At 45.1% G+C, this 21,896-nt stretch overlaps 1 pseudogene; it reads left to right on the top strand.

Moving 5' to 3' along the window:
* Nucleotides 1-6,346: 6,346 nt before the first annotated feature.
* On the top strand, nt 6,347-8,348 carry LOC141229010 (forkhead activin signal transducer 3-like; annotated as a pseudogene).
* The last annotated feature ends 13,548 nt before the right edge of the window (nt 8,349-21,896 follow it).

Below are 21,896 nucleotides of genomic sequence, written 5' to 3'. Positions count from 1 at the left end.
GGCGTATGACGTCATCGTCATGCGCCTGCTGTGAAGGAGGCGCGCAGCTCAGGAGAAGGAGGACACCGCACGGGAGCGCAGGAAGGTAAGAGGTGTGTGTGTGTGTGTGTGTGTGTATGTAATGGTCTGGGCCCCTGGCTGGACACACAAGGGGGGGAAGCCCAGCTGGACAGACACACAAGGGGGGGAAGCCCAGCTGGACGGACACACAAGGGGGGGGAAGCCCAGCTGGACGGACACACAAGGGGGGGAAGCCCAGCTGGACGGACACACAAGGGGGGGGGGAAGCCCAGCTGGACGGACAAACAAGGGGGGGGGGGAAGCCCAGCTGGACGGACACACAAGGGGGGGGGGAAGCCCAGCTGGACGGACACACAAGGGGGGGAAGCCCAGCTGGACGGACACACAAGGGGGGATGCCCAGCTGGACGGACACACAAGGGGGGAAGCCTTATAATCAAAGTTTCTCAGCAGGTGCATATTAACTAATAGTTAGAGCTCCATGGCTAGCACCTAATGACATTTACTGTAGGCAAATCGCTAATGATACATATACCGCGAAGGAAAAAATGCGATCAAAGCTACACAGCAGGTAGTTGATCATAAAATATAGCTTTTATTAAATATATGATTTAAAAAGAATACATCACATAATATAGCAGAACAGTGCACAACGTACATAACAAAAATATCTTAAAATACCATCATATTCAATGGACAAAGAAGTCCACACGTGAGGCGCCCACCAAAAATATATAGTATAGACACTAGTGGTCCTGATCAACAGATCTCTAATGTATATGTCCAAGTAGTGTATCATTGGTGGTCAGCTAGTGCTGCCCAACTGTATAGCAAGATACCCATGTCAGTGACCATATAATGTAAAAGTAAAGTCTACCTGGACAGAGGGCTGACAACGAAAGTGCTCACATGTGCTCACATGTGCTCACGAAAGTGCTCACATGAAGAAGGTAACGCCGAAACGCGCGTCGGGGTGGACGCGTGGTCCACATGTGAGCACTTTCGTTGTCAGCCCTCTGTCCAGGTAGACTTTACTTTTACATTATATGGTCACTGACATGGGTATCTTGCTATACAGTTGGGCAGCACTAGCTGACCACCAATGATACACTACTTGGACATATACATTAGAGATCTGTTGATCAGGACCACTAGTGTCTATACTATATATTTTTGGTGGGCGCCTCACGTGTGGACTTCTTTGTCCATTGAATATGAAGGTATTTTAACATATTTTTGTTATGTACGTTGTGCACTGTTCTGCTATATTAAGGGGGGAAGCCTGCCTGGACACACAAGGGGGAACCCTGCCTGGACACACAAGGGGGGAAGCCCACCTTGCCTGGACACACAAGGGGGGGAACCTTGCCTGGACACACAAGGTGGGGGAACCTTGCCTGGACACACAAGGGGGGACCCTGGTTGGACACACAAGGGGGGACCCTGGCTGGACCCAGGCAAAGGGGGGGTGGGCAGGATGGATATATGGGGGGGGGCAGGCTGGACTCATGGCGGCCAGGATGGATATATGGGGGCAGGCTGGATATATGGGGGGGCATGCTGGACACATGGGAGGCCAGGACGGATATATGGGGGGGCAGGCTGGACACATGGGAGGCCAGGATGGATATATGGGGGGGCAGGCTGGACACATGGGAGGTCAGGATGGATACATGGGGGGGGGCAGGCTGGACTCATGGAGGCCAGGATGGATCTATGGGGGGGCAGGCTGAACACATGGAGGCCAGGATGGATCTATGGAGGGGGGGCAGGCTGAACACATGGAGGCCAGGATGGATATATGGGGGGGATAGGCTGGACACATGGGGGGCTAGGATGGATATGTGGAGGGGCAGGCTCGATACACGTGAGCTAACATAAATATATGGAGGGGCACGCTGGATACATGGGGGGTGTCAGGATGGATATATGAGGAGGCAGGCTGGACACATTGAGGCCAGGATGGATATATGGGGAGGCAGGCTGGAAACATGGAGGCAAGGATGAATATGTGGGGGGGGCAGGCTGGCCACATGGGGGGCTAGGATGGGTATATGGGAGGGGGCAGGCTCGATACACGTGTGCTAGGATAAATATATGGAGGGGTCACACTGGACAAATGGGGGCCAGAAGGGATATATGCAGGTGGGTGTCAGGATGGATACATGGAGTCCAGGATGGATACATGGAGGGGCAGGCTGGAAACATGGAGGGCTAGGATGGATATATGGGGGGGGGCAGGCTCGATACATGTGGGCTAGGATAAATATATGGAGAGGCCACCCTGGACATATGGGGGCCAGAAGGGACATATGGGGGTGCCTGGCTGGACAAGGGACTTAATTACTGTTTGGGGGACAGATTGAAGAACATACTTTATTAGTTTATGGTGGCCAGTGGGGAACATTATTACTTTAGTTTCCTATTATTATTATTATTACATTATTACTTCAGTAATATAATTTACTTTTTAGGAAATTGTTTTCCATGGGATGGGACAAAAGAGGGGTCCTGTTACTTTGCAGGATGGCACTATGTTGCTTTTTTTCTTCAACTGGTATAGTGTAGAAGTCGGGGGAGTGGGAATGTGCTCTAGAAGAGATCAGTTATTGATAACTGTGTGTTATTTTCTGCAGAGACGATTCCTGGCTGGAAGAAGTGATGGCCGTCTGTGCCAGATGAAGATGAAGGACTTCACCTAGAGATGTCACTGTTGAGTCAGTGTGTTACATGTACACTTACACTACACACGTGGTCAAAATTGTTGGTACCCCTCGTTTCATGAAAGAAAAACCCACAATGGTCACAGAAATAACTTGAATCTGATAAATTACAAACTTTTGAAAATGAACAAATGAAAGTCAGACATTGCTTTTCTGCTTCCACAGAATTTTAAAAAAAATTAACCTCATGAAATCGGCCTGGACAGAAATGATGGTTCTCTTCTTCTTAACTTAATATTTTGTTGAACAACTTTTTGAGGCAATCACTGTAATCAAACGATTTCTGTAACTGTCAATGAGACTTCTGTACCTCTCAATAGGTATTTTGGCCTACTCCTCATGAGCAAACTGCTACAGTTGTCTCGTGTTTGAAGGTTGCCTTTTCCATGTTTCAGCTCTTTCCAAAGATGCTCAATAGGATTTAGGTCAGGGCTCATAGAAGGCCACTTCAGAACAGTCCAATGTTTTCCTCTTAGCCATTCTTGGGTCACTATCCTGTTGCAAGACCCATGACCTGCGACTGAGACCAAGCTTTCTGACACTGGGCAGCACATTTCTCTCTAGAATTCCTTGATAGTCTTGAGATTTCATTGTACCCTGCAGAGATTCAAGACACCTTGTGCCAGATGCAGCAGAGCAGCCCCAGAACATAACAGCCTCCCCCATGTTTCAGAGTAGGGACAGTGTTCTTTTCTTGATATGCTTCATTTTTCCATCTGTGAACATAGAGCTGATGTGCCTTGCCAAAAACTTCCATTTTTGTCTCATCTGTCCATAGGACATTCTCCCAGAAGCTTTGTGGCTTGTCAACATGTAGTTTGCCAAGTTCTAGTCTGGCTTTTTTATTATTTTTTTTTTCAACAATGGTGTTCTCCTTGGTCGTCTCCCATGAATTCCACTTTGTATCAAACAACGATGGATAGTATGATCTGACACTGATGTTCCTTGAGCTTGAAGTTCACCTTTAATCTCTTTAGAAGTTTTCCTGGACTCTTCTGTTACCATTCATATTATCCGTCTCTTTGATTTGTCATAAATTTTCCTCCTGTGGCCACGTCCAGGGAGGTTGGCTACAGTCCTATAGATCTTAAATTTCTGAATAATATGTGACACTGTAGTCAAAGGAACATAAAGCTGCTTGGAGATGGTCTTATAACCTTTACCTTTAACATGCTTTTCTATAACTTTCTTTCTAATCTCCCGAGACAACTCTTTCCTTTGCTTCCTCTGGTCCATGTTAAGTGTGGTACACACCATGTCACCAAACCTCACAGTGAGTATCTGTAGCCCTATATACAGGCCCACTGACTGATTACAAGATTGTAGACACCTATGATGCTAATTAGTGGGCACAACTTGATTTAACATGTCCCTTTTGTCACATTATTTTCAGGGGTACCATAATTTCTTTCCAGGCCTATTTCATGAGTTTATTTTTTTTTTAAATTCTGTGGAAGCAGAAAAGCAATGTCTGACTTTCATTTCTTCATTTTCATAGATTTTTAAATTTATTATTACTTTTGTCAGATTCAAGCTATTTCTGTGACCATTGTGGGTTTTTCTTTCATTAAACGAGGGGTACCAACAATTCTGATCATGTGTCTATATAGTATATACAGAGCTCCTGTGTATGTCACTGGTGATCACTGTATTACCTGTACACTATATACAGAGCTGCTGTTTATAATGTCACTGGTGATCACTGTATTTATTACCTGTACACGAACACTATATACAGAGCTCCTGTGTATAATATCACTGGTGATCACTGTGTTACCTGTACACTAACACTATATAGAGAGCTCCTGTGTATAATGTCGCTGGTGGCAATAACAGTGTTGTTAGTATTGTGGTTTGTATTCATGATCAGTATTGTAGTATTTGGTCACTTTGGGGTGGTAATATGTGGTCTGGTCATGGTGTGGCCATATTTATTCCTTGTATGTGGTATTATTCGGTCACTTTGTGGTGGTAATATATGATCTAGTCATGGTGTGGCGATATTTGTCCCTTTTGTATGTGATATTATTGGTGTTGATATAGTGAACTGTGTTGTGTATGGCGGTCATTTTGTTCTTGCTGATATTAACTAGGAAAAGATTTTTTTCCATTAGGCCACAGCCCCACCATTAGTATTTGGTCAGTATTTTTTCTCAGGAGTCGCTGCCAAAACAAGTAGTGGGTGATAACTGCAGAATTGTTGCACTTGTTCCTATTCTACCTTTTCTCTGATTGTTCCTCACCTGGTTTTGTCTCCCACTCCTGAAAAAAAAAATACTGACCAAATACTGATAGTGGGGCCGTGGCTTTAGAGATTAAATACTTGGACCAGAGCGGCAGAGATGCACTTACAGGGGTTCTCCGGTGAAAACAAGTAATCACCTCTGCACAGGATCAGTAATAATATTGATTGGTGGGGGTCTGACTGCTGGGACACAATCGGCAGAATGTGGAGCTTTTCTCCCCATTAGACTGGAGCTCATGTGCGACTCGACCACTGATCCAATCATTCCCTCAGTGGCTGTAAGCGCTGCTCTTTTTTGGAAGCCCCCAAGAGAATGAATGGAGCTGCGGTCAGACGTCCCACCTGTCGCTGCATTTTAAAATGGGGATAAGTGTCCTGTCAGGGATGAAACTTCCCCATTCTTCTGATAGGTGCGTTTTCCAATGTTCGGACCCAAACGATCAATAAGTTATCACCTATCCTGTAGAGCCCATGGATCGGTGATAACTTATTTTAACCAAAGAAGCCCTTTACTGCAAACTACCGTAATTCTACATCCCAGTTAGTGTCGCACAGTATATGTGCAGGAGCCGCCAGTCAATGCTATGCTATAACAGGGATAGCGGATAACAGATATTTGCATATGGCTGTAGGTGGGCCCCTAGAGTCAGTTCTCCCTGTGGGCCCCAGACACCCCAGTCCGACCCTGTCTATATTCTTAGTATTTATATGTAAGCTCATAATTTTCATCTAACACCATATGTCAGCCCGTGGATGACGGACGTAACACGTCTGTATCTAAACTGCCCCACGGTGGTACCCACTAAAATCTATTGCACCTTCATAATATTGTAGATGGAATCACAAGGGAAATCAATAAATGATTATTAATTTGGTCTTTTGAAAATGCAACTCTTCAGACAAGGGCACAAGCTGCCATCACTATGGGCGTTTATATACATAAGGGGCGGCAGGGTATACACTGAGTGTATGCACAATATATACATGACAAAACATATCTTAATGATGGATCACACCCAAGGACTGAAACTTTGTGTATTCATACTGCTATTGTCTTTATGGATCTAGGTCTTTCTATAGCAGTTGAGATGTTACCAGCAATGGGCTCCATCTTGTTTTGGTGGTATTAACATAACAAAGCCTGAGGTGGAGGGATCAGCACTTAACAAGCCCTTTTCACATCTGATCTAATATTGGCATCTGTGAAGACAACAACTCAAACCTCAACTTTAGTATCCAACCCCAGGAAACCTTCAATATGCCATCACCGATCCTGTTCAGCATTGAGAAGATACTGCAGATGGACTCCAACATGGGTGGTGGTGTAGGAGAAGACGATGGTCCAGTGTGACCCAAACATGACATCAGGTCAAGAGAAGAAGTCCTCCAGGAAAAAGAATTACCAGCGATACCCCAAACCTCCATACTCTTACCTGGCCATGATTGCGCTGGTGATACAATGTGTCCCAGACAAGAAGCTGAAGCTGTCGCAGGTAAGAGAACGATGTTATAAAGGACAAGTAGAGGATAACAAGAAATCATTTAAGGCTGTTCTCACACTGAGTGGACAAATTATTTCTTCTGCTCAATCACACACATGAAAAAATACTAAGATTTTCCTGCATTGTGTGAATAAACTGTTAAATGTTATAACAGCAGAAAACATCCAGGTTCGAAGATTTCTAAACTTCTTGCTGGTTCTTTACCCTCAATACAAAACTTCAGTTCTAAGAAATGCTCTATAGGAAAGAATTCTCAATTTAGGATAGAAAGGTTCACTGTTATTAAGATATTTGTAGGACTGAGGTTTTTTCTTTGCTTTTAGATTTTAGAAAAGATCAGCGACTTCTTCCCCATCTTCAATGGAGAATACTAAGGATGGAAAGACTCCATGACACAACCTGTCCTCGAACGACTGCTTCAGAAGGGTGAGGACTCAGCGTGGTCATTTACTGGGGTGACTCTCTTCTAATGGACGTTGCTGGTTTTCATGTATGAGGGGAGATTTCTATACATTTTAAGATGCATCATTTTATGAGATGGTAAATGGTGGAAATCGGGTGAAATCATCAATATGGTGCACGGGGTAACACCTACTTAACTAGCTACAAGTCCTGTCTTAAACCTTAAACATTTCATGATTCTAATACAAGATCTAATAAAATTGCTGTATTTTACAATGGTCTCTTAGATCAGATCTCACTTTCTGGACACGTTTCAGCTCATAGTAATTTTATCTAATTCGCTTCGTACACGCCAGGTTCTCCTCCATAAACCTCATCACACACAGCGCTGTAGTTCTCCTCTAATGAGTCAGGACTTTTCTTCATCTCACAGAATATTTATAACCGCAGTAACAATTTTCTAGCTCATGAATTTCATCTGCTTAATTTTAGGCGTCTTTTTTGTTACAATATTTTTTAAAGAATTTGATATTATTTTAGAAGGTATCATATTGATAACAGTTTCTGAAAATCTATTTCCCATTCCTAATATAATTGAAAAATAGTGCTTCCTAAAGACCCCTAAAAATAAACTCAAAGATGCCAGACTTTTCTATATTGATAGAAAATTTCCCTAGAAATTAGGGAACGATCCTACACCCCGCTCAAGGCCTTCACACAAGACACAGACATGGATACAGACATTACTTACATTAAAAATGTAGAAGGGAAAAGTCTGAGGCTCTGAGTAAAAAATGGAAACCTATTGTATGAACGTCTTCTACATGACTATGTATATACACGCTCAGTAGTAACCCTCCACATTTTCCATATAGCCACCCTTCCCATTTACAAAGTTATTATCACAATAACTTATTCTCTATGACCCCTATATACAGTAGTGACTTTATGTTCCTGAAATTAGAAATGTATTTGAACCATTATCTGATTTTATTTCATCTTTATTTCAGGAGCTGAAGGATCCAAAACAGACTCAGGCCAAAGGAAACTTCTGGACAGTGGATGTGAGTCGGGTCCCTCCTGATTCCATGAAGCTCCAGGACACGGCGGTCAGCAAGCAGGACATCTACGCACCTGACCTGGCCCCCTACATCGTTCATGGATATCCCTACAGATCTATAGGTTCCCATCCTCATTCTCTTCCAAACCACATAGATCCCATCAGATCAGAAACAGAAGCAACTGCTCCGGCCAACTTTTCTGCTCCAGATTCCGAATTTTCTTTCCCAATGATTCTATGGAACCTTCCCACATCATATCCAGATGCGTTGATCCCCCTCCCAGTATACACCCACTTGTGCGTCATCCCAACTACCCAACCATAACCTTGTATAACTACCCATCACCATCTTATTTTTATCCCCCATTTCCATCTTCTTCCAATCCGCCTTATTAATACTCCTCTAATCTACGACCACATTTACCCCTCCCCCACGGCCCCTGGATATGAATCCCCTTCTGTCAATTTTCCCCCAACAGAACCGTGTTTGACATCTCAGGATACTCCACACACGCTGGGAATATTCCCCACCAAAGTCCATCCAGGGACCACCAAGGACACTTCAAGCTTCCCCGGCTTTTGTAAATAGTTGTTCATTGTTTGCTTGTTTTTGTTTTATTCTTAATAAACTGCTTTTTACTATAAACAGTTATTATCCTGGTTCTTTATATGTAAATGTGACCCTAAAGCTTCCCGTGAAAATGAACGTTCTAGTCACCAACTATCTGTGTAAGATTCCGGCCTTAGTCATTTTGGGTCAATATCTCCATAAACCTCTTGAGAAGAGATTCTGTATGTCTCATTATATAACCAGAGGCGCAGAGGATCAGTATGGGCGCCTCGTCTCCGCATGTAGAACCAGATCTTCATTAAAAAGCCTCACTCTGCTCTATCAATCAGTATGTTTATTCTGATATCAAATATTTACACTTTATGTTTTACTACGTAAAAATAAATAGAAAATTCAATGTCAAGTGATTTTATATATATATATATACACATTTATCTCACTTGACATTGAATTCTCTATTTATTTTTTTATATATAAAATAGATTTTTTTTAAGTGCACACCTTTTGATGGCTGTTTAGCCCATTTTTGTTGGGAGGCAAACAAAGCCTGCAATTATTTTCTTTCTGTGTTAGATCCAATGACATTTATTGTGGGATCTGATTGTATTAGTTAAAGATGGTTTCTGGCTGTATAACACTGACATTAATTTGTTCTCCAAGAGTCAAATAGCGCTCAGTCCCTTCCGAGTCTCATTTTCTCCTATTATGCCTATTAAAATTAATAACTTGGGGCCAAAGCAACATTTTAGTGGAAAAATTGTAATTTTTCATTTATTCAGCAATTATACAATTTTGTGAAGCGCCTGAGTGTTAAAAATGCTCAGTACACCCCTAGATGAATTTCTCAAGAAGTGTAGCTTCCAAAATGAGGTCACTTGTGGGGGTTTCCGCTGTTTTGCATTTCAGGGGCTCTCCAAATGTGACATAGCGTCCGCAATCTATTCCAGCCAAAATTACGCTCCAGAATTTAATTGGTGCTCCTTCCCTTCTGAGCACTGCCATGCGACCAAACAGTAGTTCTCCATCACAAATGGGGTATCAGAGTAGTCAGGAGAAATTGCGCAACAAATTATATAGTCCATTTTCTCCTGTTAACTTGTGAAAATGAAAAATTTGAGGCTAAAGCAACCTTTTTTGTGGGGAAAAATTAGATTTTTTTTCTTTTCATGGCTCAATGTTATAAAATTCTGTTAAGTAGCTGGGGGTTCAAGGTGCTCACCACACCTCTAGATACATTCCTTGAGGGATCTAGTTTCCAAAATGTGGTCACTTTTTGCTGTTTCCACTGTTTAGGCACAACAGGGGCTCTGCAAACACGACTTGGCTTGTGCTATCGATTTCAGCCAGTTTTGCATTCCAAAAGTCAATTGGCGCTCCTTCCCTTCAGAGCCCTGCTATGTGCCAAAATAGTAGTTTTTCACAACATATAGACTATTGGTGAACTCAGGAGAAACTGCACAACAAATTGCATGGTCTATTTTCTCCTGTTACCATTTTAAAAATGCAAAATTTGGGGCTAAATCAATATTTTAGTGGGGAAAAAGTACAATTTTTAGTTTTTCCTTACACATTTCTTTAATTCTGGTGAAACCTGTAAAGGGTTAATACATTAATTGAATGTAGTTTTGAGCACCTTGAGGGGTGCAGTTTTTAAAATGGTGTAACTTTTGGGTATTTTCTGTCATATAGACCCCTCAAAGTCACTTCAAATGTGATGTGGTCCCTTAAAAAAATTGGTTTTGTAAATGTTGTTGGAAAATAAATCGGTGGTCAATTTTTAACCCTTCCAACTTCCTAACAAAAATAAAAATTGTGCTGATATAAAGTAAACATGTGGGAACTTTTATTTATTAACTATTTAGTGTGACATAACTCTCTGGTTTAAGGGCATACCAATTAAAAGTGTGAAAATTGCAACAATTTTCAACATTTTCTCTAAATTTCCAATTTTTTTCACAAATAAACACAAGTCATATTGAACAGATTTTACCAATGTCATCAAGTACAATATGTCACGAAAAAATCTCAGTATCAGTGGGATCCATAGAAGTGTTCCAGTTATTACCTCATAAAGTGACAGAATTGTAAAATTTGACTCGGTCAGGAAGGTGAAAACAGGCTGGGGATGTGAAGGGGTTAAAGCACTGATATAGCAGGAAATCCCGATAAATCCCATATTATCTGTGTTAAGGGAATGTGAAAATTGAAAGAGCGGAGAACTATCGTATTTTTTGGACTATAAGACGCACTTTTTTCCTCCAAAATTTTGGAGGAAAGTGTGTGGTGCGTCTCAGTCCGAATACTATATACCTGTATATACTGTATGGCTCTGTGTGGTAGGAGGTATGGGGGAGCGGCAGAGGGGGATCAGCGGGGCACAGGAGGTAGCAGCCGCTTGCTGCAGCCAACGCTGTGCCCGCTACTAAAGAAAATGAACATTCGCTGCTCCTCATGCCCATGGGCGTGGAAAGCAATGAATATTCGGTTTCCTTAATAGCGCGTACACTGTACCTGCAGCGCGCTCCTGCTGCCGCTCTGCGGTCTTTGTGCCCGCTAATAAAACTCATGAATATTCCCTACAACCCACTCCCATGGGTTGTAGTGAATATTCATGGGTCTTTAACAGCGGGCACGCTGGCCGCAGAACGGCAGCAGGAGCCGGGGTGCTGTACAGTGTGACGGCTATTGAAGAGACTGAATGGTCACCGCTCCCCACGCAGAGTCCCGGCATGAGGAGCAGTGACTATTCCGGCACAGCACTTCACTGTGTGAGGGCGCATTGCAGGGATGTCATGTGCGCCCTGCCATGCGCAACTCATGTAGTAAGAGTGTCAGCAGAGAGAGGAGGTGAGTATGATTATTTTTTTGTGGGCAGCATGACCGGGGCCATGCATACCAGGATAGAGGATCAAGGGGTGCCATGCATACCAGGGTGGGGGATAAAGGGGTGTCATGCATACCAGGATTGGGGATCAAGGGGTGCCATGCATACCAGGATTGGGGATCAAGGGGTGCCATGAAGACCAGAATGGGGGATCAAGGGGTGCCATGCATACCAGGATTGGGGATCAAGAGGTGCCATGCATACCAGGATGGGGAATAAAGGGGTGTCATGAAGACCAGGATGGGGGATAAAGGGGTACCATGCACACCAGGATGGGGATGAGGGCCACGTATATAAGGATGGGATAGGGGCCACATATACCAGGAAAGAGGGGCCATACATACCAGGATGGAGAATATTAACAGAATTGGGAGACATTACCCCAATACCAGTGTCAGCAGCAGACCCCCTCCCCCATAACAGGGCATCATGACCACATTTTTTGCTTACATTTTTTTTCCTATTTTCCTCCTCTAAAACCTTAGGTGCGTCTTATGATCCGGTGCGTCTTATAGTCCGAAAAATGCGGTAATCCAACAATTGATTTTTATTGCTGAATTACTAATCGAGGACAAATGGTTCTCCGGAGAATTTCCTACATTGTGAGAACACAAATGCCACATTAATCGGGTATTAATCATTGAAAGGAACTTCTACATCTCTATAGGGACAGCAGCCAATTATAAAAATAAATGGAAATTATGGACAGAATTTCTAGGGGACGAGCGAGGACACTTATTTGGTGAAGATCGAGCTGAAACAATAGATTGATAAAATTCTTTCCCAATCCAAGAGAGGAAAAAACAAGGAAAACCTGTATGTATGAAGATGGTTATTACAAATTCAGAATGAACAAAACCTTTGAGGATTCTTAGGTTTTATTTTTTTCTCAACTCAAAGAAACAAAAATTGTATTTTTTTTTCCTTCTGGGGAAGGAGAGTGGGGGGCCGCCTGTGGAGTGGTGTGGCCTGGAATTGTGGGGGCTCAGTCTTGCAGTATGGGCGCTGGGAGGGTCCGGGCCGCCTGCCCTGCTGGAGCATGGCCACTGTGGCGGTGGTGAGCGCACGACGCCGCTCCTTTAAGGCAATAAGTTTGGACCCACTGAGAGGTTCGCCGTGACGTGGCAGTGGTCTTCATACAGTCTGAGCAGAATGTTAAACTAGGAACCTCATATTCAGTATATACATTTTTGCCGAGAGGCATTAGATCAATGTATGATTTTATGATTTTTTTCCTGTGCGGTCCATATCTCTTTTTTCAGCACTTTGCAAAAACTGTAACTTTTGTTTCAGGAGAATGTGAAGTAAAATGTCAAAATGTCTGTCTTTAACCCCCTCCCTTTCTCCATAGAATTTTGCAAGCACCAACTGCCATCTATCTCAGTCATGTCTGTCTTTCTTCATTGAATACAGATTTTACAAATGTTCCCCCTGAGTTGAGAGTGAAAGCTCAGTCCTGGAGGAGAAAGAAGCGGATTCCTCTGAGATATAGGACGTTGTTACTTATTTTCATGGCCACTATTGAGTTATGAAATAAAGATTAAAACGTCTGTTACTCTTTAATCGTTTTCTTGTGAATGGGGTGCCCACAAGACGAAACAGTAAATGCACCTTGTAAATTCAGACTTCACTAGACGAGGCGTAGAGGTCCAGTTTTCGGTGACCCCCTCCCTCCTGATATTAGCCAGAGCAAATACTCGGTGGTTGGGATCAGGTTCGCCGTTCACATGGTCAATGAATATATTCCCTCAGAGAACAGAAATGAGCGAGTGCTAAATAATACATATGAAAGGCAAGGAACCCCCACTGCTTTCTCCCCCTATAAGACCCCCTTAACACCTTCTCCGCTCCCCTCTTTCAGCTTCTTCTTCTTAGCCCACTTTCTTCCATACATTTTTGACACTTGGAGCATTTTTACCATTTCAGTACCCCCTTGGTTCTGGCTTTGCACCAGACTTCTAACACCGCACCCATTTACTGCATCGGTCTCCTCCGTCTATATCGTCATTAACCCTTTCCAGCCTTCTTCGTCTTGTCAGATTCTCGGAGACAATGCCAGGACATTGCAGCCAATTCTCCCACGGTTTTTCAGACTTACTTCAGGCTTTTCTCGTCATAGAGATTTTCCTTTCAAGTTGTTTCTTCCCGATCAATGAATTTATTCTTTCCACTCATCTTGGAAGTTTCTTCTGTAACCAACGTTTCACAATCATTTTCCTGGCTTGATGAAGTATTTTTGCAATAACCAATTGATCTGCAGCCGGACCCATTAATTCCCCACATATCCCAACAACCCCACTGTAGGATCTCTTGGCCCCTTACATTACATATTCTATAAATCAGTCCTATTACCGCTCTCCCCAAAAACCCCAAAACATGTGTTTAAGATCTGTTACGATGTCTTCAGGGCACCTGGGACACTTTCCATCTGTTCTCAGGACCGTTTTCCATTGGATTGTTGGGGATTTGTTTCTTCATTTTTAAATGTTAAAAAAAATCCTTTTATTAATTATATTAAAATAAACATACTCGTCATCACAAAAAAATCCTGAATCAGAGTGGAAATAGCTCTGGGATTGCATCCTGTTCCAAACATCTTATATATACCTCCACTTAGTCAATAAGTTATAACCACAGTTCATCAATAGTACATCATCTTCACGAGGGAAAGCTAGGCGAAACGCGCGTCGGGCGTGTGGCAAGAGCACTGGGTCTGTATCCTTATCTCCCTTTGTCTGCCATTCTTTAATGGACTATTGACATTTTTTGGCTTATGTTTTGCTAATACAGTTTTGCACTGGTCACTTTACAATAGTATTTGATGTGATGAATTTATGTATTATCTTTATAGTGGGCGGTATGCACTATTCACTTTATTTGTCTACAACTATACTACATAAATCCAAAAGAGCAAAATAATTGGTGACCAGATATCCCTTATTGAATAAAGAATCTATAAATGTGACTCATGGTCAGTATAAAATGAACATTTATTGAAAAATTAATAAAAACACATAAGAGACAATAATACAAAAGAGGAAAAAAGTAAACAGAAAAATGGGCATCTGAGGGTAGGTAGAAGCATAAATCAATATATAAAATCATGTACAAAAAACACACAATGACCAAAACCAGCCTAAGTAAAGACACATATGGAAACTATCATTTGGGTAAAGTGCAAAGTGCAACAAGAATGTCCCAAGTGGGTAAGTCTTATTACTTAGTAGTCTTAGTACTTACCCACTTGGGACATTCTTGTTGCACTTTGCACTTTACCCAAATGATAGTTTCCATATGTGTCTTTACTTAGGCTGGCTTTGGTCATTGTGTGTTTTTTTGTACATTATTTTATATATCGATTTATGCTTCTACCTACCCTCAGATGCCCATTTTTCTGTTTACTTTTTTCCTCTTTTGTATTATTGTCTCTTATGTGTTTTTATGAATTTTTCAATAAATGTTCATTTTAAACTATACTACATAATAGATTTAATTAGCAATTGGATATTTCACCCCAGTATTCAATTTTTGATAGAGTGCAATCCAGAACCTTAATAACTAGATGATGTACTATTGATGAACTGTGGTTATAACTTATTGACTAAGTGGAGATATATAGAAGGCGTTTGGAATAAGATGCAATCCCAGAGCTATTTCCACTCTGATTTAGGATTATTATTTGTTTATTAGTGATGACTAGTGTTGAGCGATACCTTCCGATATCGGGAAATATCGGATCGGATTGGATCGGACCGATACCGAAAAAGTATCGGATATCGCCGATTCCGATACCGGAAACCAATGCAAGTCAATGGGACAGAAATATCGGAATGAAAATAAACCCTTTCTTTCCTTGTAGGTTAATTCTACATGAAGGAAAACAACTAAGCATAATGTAGAATGTATTGGGGGAGGTGGGGGAGACAATAAAGGCATAGAGGTTTAGCCCAATCAAATGGAATAGCAGGAATTAATATATTTTTTAAGACGTTCTGAGTTACGGAAATATTGACTATGTTAAGTATTTTTATATTTTGTCAGATATTTATGTTTCACTACTTCCATGCTCTTCACCTTCTTTTTTACTTCTCCCACACTTTCTCCTTCATCATCCTCAGCATCTTTTTCATCCTCTTCTTCTTCACCTTCTTCATCTTCTTCTTCTTCAACTTCTTCGTATTATTCTTTTTTTTTTACATTCTTCATATTCTACTTCTTCATCTTCTTCATATTCTTCTTCTTCATCATATTCTTATTTGTGACAGGCATTCCTGTAGTTGTTATCTATAAAAGGTTGGACATTACACCTTTCGTTCTGCCCGTCACAAAAGATTTACAACAGGATTTGTCCGCGTTCAGTTTGGCCTACAGCAGCAGGTCTTTTCCAGGGGCACCACGAGGAGGAACGGACTCACCCCCATACACTGCTTAGTCATCTTCTGCTTATAATTTAGATATTATCTTTTGCTCTGATTTTTAGTCTTATGCTTAATGTTCTTCCGCTTTTTGTTCTGCAGCTTCTTGTATTTCTGCTTCTTGGTTTTCTGTCTCTTGTTCTTCTGTATCTTGGTGCTTGTCTTCTCTTCTTTGTCCTCTTGGTCAACTTCTTCAGGGTCATCTTCTTGGTCTTCTTCGGGGTGGTCTTCAGGGTCGTCGTCTTCGGGGGTCCTCGTCTTCGGGTCCTCGTCTTCTTCGGGTTGGTCTTCTGGGTCCTCGTCTTCGGGGTCCTCGTCTTCTTCGGGGTGGTCTTCAGGGTCCTCGTCTTCTTCGGGGTGGTCTTCAGGGTCCTCGTCTTCTTCGGGGTGGTCTTCAGGGTCCTCGTCTTCAGGGTCGTTGTCTTCGGGGTTCTCGTCTTCTTAGGGTTGGTCTTCAGGGTCCTCGTCTTCAGGGTCCTCGTCAGGGAGATCCAGAGTGATTACCAAGAACCATTTCAAAAAGCTTGAACTTGGAAATGTAGCAGAAGGTACAAGAAAGCTGAGGAACTACCGAGAACCAGCTGACGGTACTGGAACCCGGATGGGTAGCAGAAGGTACAAGAGCCAATGGAACTGCCGAAGACCAGCTGACGGTACTGGAACTCGGTTACTAAGCAGGAGGTACCTGTGCCAGAAAGCACTACCAAGGACCAGCAGACGTTGGTGGAACTTGGATACCGAGAAGGAGGCACCTAATCCAAAGGCACTGCCGAGAACCAGCTGACGGTACTGGAACCCGGATGGGTAGCAGAAGGTACCCATGTAAAAAAAAGTTCAAGGCCGCGAGCCGGTCGCAGTTACCAAAACCCACAGTCCTACAGGGGGTGCTTGTCCTATTGGCACTATGGAACCAGCCTTCATTGCCTGATCCCGCAGCCCACATAGGAGTCACCTAAACTGCAGGCACCATAGAGTCTGCTAACCCGACCGCAACACAACAGGACAACGCATTGGAGGCAAAGTGACGTTGACACTACCCGGAAACAGCTGGCGTGCTGGAACCAGGCTGGGCAGGAGGGAGTACCCATGCCAAAGTCACTGCCGAGAACCAGCTGACGGTACTGGAACCCGGATGGGTAGTAGAAGGTACAAGAGCAAATGGAACTACCGAGGACCAGCTGACGGTACTGGAACCCGGATGGGTAGCAGAAGGTACAAGAGCCAATGGAACTGCCGAAGACCAGCTGACGGTACTGGAACTTGGTTACTAAGCAGGAGGTACCTGTGCCAGAAAGCACTACCAAGGACCAGCAGACGTTGGTGGAACTTGGATACCGAGAAGGAGGCACCTAATCCAAAGGCACTGCCGAGAACCAGCTGACGGTACTGGAACCCGGATGGGTAGCAGAAGGTACCCATGTAAAAAAAAGTTCAAGGCCGCGAGCCGGCCGCAGTTACCAAAACCCACAGTCCTACAGGGGGTGCTTGTCCTATAGGCACTATGGAACCAGCCTTCATTGCTAGATCCCGCAGCCCACATAGGTGTCACCTAAACTGCAGGCACCATAGAGCCGGCTAACCCGACCGCAACACGACAGGACAACGCATTGGAGGCAAAGTGACGTTGACACTACCCGGAAACAGCTGGCGTGCTGGAACCAGGCTGGGCAGGAGGGAGTAGCCGTGCCAAAATCACTGCCGAGAACCAGCTGACGGTACTGGAACCCGGATGGGTAGTAGAAGGTACAAGAGCAAATGGAACTACCGAGGACCAGCTGACGGTACTGGAACCCGGATGGGTAGCAGAAGGTACAAGAGCCAATGGAACTGCCGAAGACCAGCTGACGGTACTGGAACTCGGTTACTAAGCTGGAGGTGCCAGAAAGCACTACCAAGGACCAGCAGACGTTGGTGGAACTTGGATACCGAGAAGGAGGCACCTAATCCAAAGGCACTGCCGAGAACCAGCTGACGGTACTGGAACCCGGATGGGTAGCAGAAGGTACCCATGTAAAAAAAAGTTCAAGGCCGCGAGCCGGCCGCAGTTACCAAAACCCACAGTCCTACAGGGGGTGCTTGTCCTATAGGCACTATGGAACCAGCCTTCATTGCAAGATCCCGCAGCCCACATAGGAGTCACCTAAACTGCAGGCACCATAGAGTCGGCTAACCCGACCGCAACACGACAGGACAACGCATTGGAGGCAAAGTGACGTTGACACTACCCGGAAACAGCTGGCGTGCTGGAACCAGGCTGGGCAGGAGGGAGTACCCGTGCCAAAGTCACTGCCGAGAACCAGCTGACGGTACTGGAACCCGGATGGGTAGGAGAAGGTACAAGAGCAAATGGAACTACCGAGGACCAGCTGACGGTACTGGAACCCGGATGGGTAGCAGAAGGTACAAGAGCCAATGGAACTGCCGAAGACCAGCTGACGGTACTGGAATTCGGTTACTAAGCAGGAGGTACCTGTGCCAGAAAGCACTACCAAGGACCAGCAGACGTTGGTGGAACTTGGATATCGAGAAGGAGGCACCTAATCCAAAGGCACTGCCGAGAACCAGCTGACGGTACTGGAACCAAGATGGGTAGCAGAAGGTACCCATGTAAAAAAAGTTCAAGGCCGCGAGCCTGCCGCAGTTACCAAAACCCACAGTCCTACAGGGGGTGCTTGTCCTATAGGCACTATGGAACCAGCCTTCATTGCCAGATCCCGCAGCCCACATAGGAGTCACCTAAACTGCAGGCACCATAGAGTCTGCTAACCCGACCGCAACACGACAGGACAACGCATTGGAGGCAAAGTGACGTTGACACTACCCGGAAACAGCTGGTGTGCTGGAACCAGGCTGGGCAGGAGGGAGTACCCGTGCCAAAGTCACTGCCGAGAACCAGCTGACGGTACTGGAACCCGGATGGGTAGTAGAAGGTACAAGAGCAAATGGAACTACCGAGGACCAGCTGACGGTACTGGAACCCGGATGGGTAGCAGAAGGTACAAGAGCCAATGGAACTGCCGAAGACCAGCTGACGGTACTGGAACTTGGTTACTAAGCAGGAGGTACCTGTGCCAGAAAGCACTACCAAGGACCAGCAGACGTTGGTGGAACTTGGATACCGAGAAGGAGGCACCTAATCCAAAGGCACTGCCGAGAACCAGCTGACGGTACTGGAACCCGGATGGGTAGCAGAAGGTATCCATGTAAAAAAAAGTTCAAGGCCGCGAGCCGGCCGCAGTTACCAAAACCCACAGTCCTACAGGGGGTGCTTGTCCTATAGGCACTATGCAACCAGCCTTCATTGCCAGATCCCGCAGCCCACATAGGAGTCACCTAAACTGCAGGCACCATAGAGTCGGCTAACCCGACCGCAACACGACAGGACAACGCATTGGAGGCAAAGTGACGTTGACACTACCTGGAAACAGCTGGCGTGCTGGAACCAGGCTGGGCAGGAGGGTGTACCCGTGCCAAAGTCACTGCCGAGAACCAGCTGACGGTACTGGAACCCGGATGGGTAGTAGAAGGTACAAGAGCAAATGGAACTACCGAGGACCAGCTGACGGTACTGGAACCCAGGGTGAATACTAAAAACAGAGTGGAGCTAGAGGTGTAATTGGAGCAAGTTTTAAATCAGTAGTACAGTGGATGTGGACAAAGCAGGTGAATTTGCCGGACACACAGCAGGGGAACAGCTGACGTTACTGAACCCCAATAACACGGCAGCAAGTGTTGACTGTGCAGACGGCACTTCCGAGCGCCAACTGGTGGTGTTGGAGCTCAGGGATAATACTGAAAACAGAGGAGCCAGAGGTGTAATTGGAGCAACTTTAAAATCTGTAGTAGTGAGAATGTGGACAGAGCAGGAGAAATTGCCATCCGCACAGCAGGGGAACAGCTGACGTTACTGAACCCCAATAACACGGCAGCAAGTGTTGACTGTGCAGACGGCACTTCCGAGCGCCAACTGGCGATGTTGGAGCTCAGCGATAATACTGAAAACAGAGGAGCCAGAGGTGTATTTGGAGGAGGTTTTAAATCAGTAGTACAGTGGATGTAGACAGAGCAGGAGAAATTGCCGTCCGCACAGCAGGGGAACAGCTGACGTTACTGAACCCCAATAACACGGCAGCAAGTGTTGACTGTGCAGACGGCACTTCCGAGCGCCAACTGGCGGTGTTGGAGCTCAGGGATAATACTGAAAACAGAGGAGCCAGAGGTGTAATTGGAGCAACTTTAAAATCTGTAGTAGTGAGAATGTGGACAGAGCAGGAGAAATTGCCGTCCGCACAGCAGGGGAACAGCTGACGTTACTGAACCCCAATAACACGGCAGCAAGTGTTGACTGTGCAGACGGCACTTCCGAGCGCCAACTGGCGGTGTTGGAGCTCAGGGATTACAGTTCAGGTGGTAGAAACATGAACAGAACATTAGACCTGGATACTTTTGCAAACAATTATTTATTCTGGAAGAGGACTGGCAAATTCATGAGAGATCCAGTCCTTGTTCATTTTGAGAAAAGTAAGCCGGTCAACGTTATCGGAGGATAGTCGCATGCGACGGTCTGTTAGTACACCACCTGCGGCACTAAAGACGCGTTCCAATAATACACTAGCAGCAGGGCAAGCTAGCACCTCCAATGCATACTGACTTAGCTCTGGCCATGTATCTAGCTTACAGACCCAAAACTTGAAGGGAGAAGAGCCGTCTGGGAGTACACTAAGAGGGCAAGACATGTAGTCTGTCACCATCTGACGGAAACGTTGCCTCCTGCTGACTGGAGCCGTCTGTGATGGTGTAGACATTTGTGGCGGCGGGGACACAAAACTTTGCCACATTTCGGCCATACTGGTCTTGCCTTGTGCTGAGGCGCTGCTTCTGCTCCCTCTTTGTGCAGAGCTTACTCCACTGCCTCGACGCACTGAGCTGCTTTGTAAAGCACTAGCAGCACTGCTCTCGGTTGGAATGGAGAACATGATGGAATGCACCAGTGCGTCTTGGTACTCCCGCATTTTACGCTCCCGGTTCAACGGTGTTATGAGGCTTTGTAAGTTGTCCCGGTAGTGAGGATCTAGGAGGGTGGACACCCAATAATCAGCCGCGTTGAGAATGTGGGCGATGCGGCAGTCGTTTCTCAGGCAATGCAGCATGAAATCAACCATGTGCTGCAGACTGCCAACTGGCCAAGAAACGCTGTCCCCTGCTTGAGGCGTGATCTCTGCCTGCTCTGCATCACCCCACCCTCGCTCTAGATACTGACTACTAGAGCATTGTGTACCTCCCTCCTCTGGACAGATGTCTTCCTCATCCATTGACTCCTCCTCATCCTCCTCACAAAGTGTCCCCTGCCTAGGCCTTTGTGAGGAACCACGTTGCGCAGAGAAGCAGATGGCATTTGTGACTCCTCATCCTCCACCTCTTCCAAAACCTCGTCCCTTAGTGCTTGCAGTGTTTTTTCAAGCAGGCAGATAAGGGGGATAGTCATGCTGACTAGTGCATCATCTGCACTCGCCATCCGCGTGGAATAATCGAAGGCACGCAAAACGTGGCAAATGTCCTTCATAGAGGCCCACTCAGTGGTGGTGAAGTGTGAACGGCGCGCACTGCGACTTGTTTGCGCCTGCTGCAGCTGGTACTCCATTACTGCTGCCTGCTGCTCACACAACCTCTCCAACATATGTAACGTTGAATTCAACCTGGTGGGTAGGTCACATATGATGCGATGTTCCGGAAGACATAATCGGCGCTGCAGAGCTGCAATGCGTGATCTTGCATTGCTGGAACGCCGCAAGTGAGCGCACTCTATGCGGACCTTGTGAAGCAGTGCATCAAGATCCGGATAGTCCCTCAAAAAACTCTGCACGACCAAGTTGAGCACATGTGCCAGACATGGGATGTGAGTGAGGTTGCCTAGGCCCAGAGCTGCCACCAGATTTCGGCCATTGTCACACACTACCATGCCTGGCTGGAGATTCGCTGGCACAAACCACACGTCGCTCTGCTGTTTGATGGCATTCCAGAGCTTCTGCGCTGTGTGGCTTCGATTCCCCAAAGAAATTAATTTTAATACGGCC

Source organism: Phyllobates terribilis, unplaced genomic scaffold (assembly GCF_046119375.1).
Source record: "Phyllobates terribilis strain yellow unplaced genomic scaffold, ASM4611937v1 Scaffold_449__1_contigs__length_1482836, whole genome shotgun sequence".
Taxonomy (NCBI): Eukaryota; Metazoa; Chordata; class Amphibia; order Anura; family Dendrobatidae; genus Phyllobates; species Phyllobates terribilis.
The sequence above is the reverse complement of the archived record's forward strand: the minus strand, read 5'-3'. Positions and strand labels throughout refer to the sequence as shown.